Source organism: Mastomys coucha, unplaced genomic scaffold (genome assembly GCF_008632895.1).
Source record: "Mastomys coucha isolate ucsf_1 unplaced genomic scaffold, UCSF_Mcou_1 pScaffold22, whole genome shotgun sequence".
NCBI classification, from domain to species: Eukaryota; Metazoa; Chordata; class Mammalia; order Rodentia; family Muridae; genus Mastomys; species Mastomys coucha.
Window position 1 is genome coordinate 122,454,401 of NW_022196905.1, and position 2,948 is coordinate 122,457,348.

Genomic DNA, 2,948 nt, shown 5'->3' on the forward strand with positions numbered 1-2,948 from the left:
CAGGAGATTTCTAGGTTCAACGAGAGACTCTAGTCAAAAATGGAGATTTCTAGGTTCAACAAGAGACTCTATCTCAAAAAGAAAGCAAGATGGAGATGCAATTGAGGAAAATACTCTGTCAACCTCTGCCTTCCAATGCATTCACACCAACACAAGCATCACATACATACACAAGTGCACGCACGTGCATACACATACACACAAAGAAAAGAAGAGATGTCGCCTATGTCCTAGGTGTTAAACCAACGCCCAAGTAAAATACCCAATATAGCTTAATGACATCTTTCCATCTGGGGTGTGAAGCATGTCCTTGTAGAACACAAGAGAGAGGCTTGTGCACCTGGGGGAAAACAGGAGATGTCTTAGTTTTGTTTCCTGTTACTGTGTTACAATGTCCTGATAAAAGCAATATCCGGGAGGTGGCTTTATTTGGTTCCCAATGCCAGGCTACCATCCATCACTGCAGAGAAGTCAAGGCAGGTGTGGAAAGCAGCTGGTCATGTGACACCTGTAGTTAAGAGCAGAGAGACATGAATGCATGCATGCTTGGAGACAGAAGGCATTCTAAAGAGAGTAGGAACCCTAGACATTTGGGCAACTTTGTGTAACTAGAACCTGCTGGGACCCGATCCTGGATATACAACTGCCACTTGATGGTAGATTGCTGGTGTGCGTATGCTACTTTATGGCTTGATGGCTCAGATGACACAAGCTCATGATAGGGAGTTCAGGTTGCATGGTAACCCTGGTGGTCTGTTGTCAAGTGTTCAGTTCCCATCACATCCCAGTAGCAGGCCAAGAGCTGTCTCTCAAAGGGAGAGTATTTGTCTGCAGATGACGGTAAACTCTTCCTCAAGGGTTTCTTTTGTGATTCACCTATAGAGGCTTGCCACAGGCTCCGAAGAGCACCCCTGTCTGCCACTGATACCTCAAGAACCATTGAGTCTGCTGGATCTTATGGTCCACGTGGTAAAGCAGCCTGGACCTGTTGAAGAGCCTTTACCTGTTCCAAGTCCCACTCAAAGCTAGCAGCCTGCCAAGTCACTGTGTACGTATCAGCCCAAGTGGCACACCTACGTGAGGAATGTGCTGTCTCCAGAATCCAAATAGGCCCACTAAGCATTGTGCTTCTTTCTTGATGGTGGGAGGGACCAGGTACAGCAAGTTATCCCTCACTTTAGGAGTATCTCTGCATGCCTCATGCTACTGAACTCTTGAGATAGAAGGCCCTTGAATTTTGGTTGGACTTTATTTCCCATCCTTTGATGCACATATGTGTGACCATCAAGTTCAGAGTGGTTGCTACCTCCTGCTCACTTGGTCCAGTCAGCGTAAGGCTATGCAATATAGTGGATCGGTGTGATATTTGTAGAAGAGGCAGGTGGTCAGACGTATTCAAACTAAGTTGTGACGCAGGGCAGGAGTGTTACCGTACCCTTGAGATAAAACTGCAAACACATACAGCTGGTCTGGCCAGCTGAAAGCAAACTGCTTTTGGTGGTCCTTAGGCTAAGAAAAAAAAAAAGGCATTTGCTAGATCAATAGCTGCATACCATGTGCCAGGAGCTGTGTTAATTTGCTCACATAAGGACTCCACATCTGGTACAGCAGCTGCAATCTGAGTCACTACTTGATTAATTCTGTGATAGCCAACTGTCATTCTCCACGAGCCATCTGTCTTCTTCACAGGCCACATAGGAGAGTTAAAGGGAGATGCGGTAGGAATAACCACCTCTGCATCTTTCAAGTCCTTGATGGTGACATTGATTTCTGTGACCCTTGTAGGAGAGAGCCGAGACCTGCTGAGGTGCTTGCAGTGGGTGGAGGAATTATGGAAAGGGTGGTAGAGAAAAGTAGTCATAGATACCAGCTAAGGTCACGTGATTTGCTGCAGACGTGAGGATTGTAACTGGCCTGAGTGCTTCTGTCCTATTTTGTTACAAACATACTTAGACATAGATCCATTTTGTTAGGAACATGCTTAGACATATATACACATATATTAAGCCAATCTCTGTGCTTTCTTCGCGTTTATTTCTTTATTGTGTGATGGAATACTAATGGAGATAACATCCATGGTTAAAGTGGTGTAAATCTGCATTATCACATTTAAGTTATGAGACACTAAAAAACTAAGCATTCAAGAGACTTTGCCTTCTATGTTGAGAGACACAGCTGTAGTTAGACATGGAGCAGCTGTACCATGTTATGCAGAATTGTGATCTTGTTATCACTTTCATTTGGAAAGTTAACAAGGCCAAAGGGGATGTGATTGGACGTCAAGTAGACAAGAGGGGTCAACTAATCTTAGTTGTTAACTTTACTAGATCTTGGATCAGTCCAATAGGCGAGCCATTGGACATGCCTAGGAAGAATTTTCTTGATTAGCTGAAGTGAGAAGAGCCACCTGAAATATGGGTGGCACTTTCTGGAAAACTTGACTGAGTGTGGACGACACAGTTGGCATTTTGATGTTGTGGACATTCTGTGCTGACCTCTAGCCTCTTGAGCTCTCTAACACAGAACGATGAGCCAATGGCTCTCCAGGAATCCTCCAGGTCTTCAGTGCCAAATTGACATCTCACCTCTCTGGTGTGAAGGCAGCCATCATTGAATGGCCCAGACAGTATCATGTAAGTAAGTCAATCTAATAAACTCCTCTTTACACACACACACACACACACACACACACACACACACACACACACACACACACACTGTATTAGTTTCATTCCTCTAGGAAAAGACAGATGAGAGGAAGCCTGTCTTTCCTGCACAGACTGTGAAAGTCATCTGTGTGGCTGCTGCAATCATTTTGTGGCCATGAGGCAATAGGCCCAATATTAAAGCCAAAAACTCTGACAGGTACTAATCAAGAAGCAGCCAGCCTTGTTATGACTTCATTAAACGTTTGTACCTCCAGGCTTCTTGTTAGGTGAGGTAATTAA

General features: G+C 44.6%; 1 long non-coding RNA gene across 1 annotated transcript in view; it reads left to right on the forward strand.

The window, feature by feature from the left end:
* The first annotated feature begins 902 nt into the window (after positions 1 to 902).
* LOC116068469 overlaps positions 903 to 2,948 on the forward strand; it is a 21,809-nt gene continuing 19,763 nt past the window's right edge. Inside the window, exon 1 of the long non-coding RNA XR_004109596.1 lies at positions 903 to 1,048. This is a non-coding gene — a long non-coding RNA (uncharacterized LOC116068469). The remainder of the gene's footprint in view (positions 1,049 to 2,948) is intronic.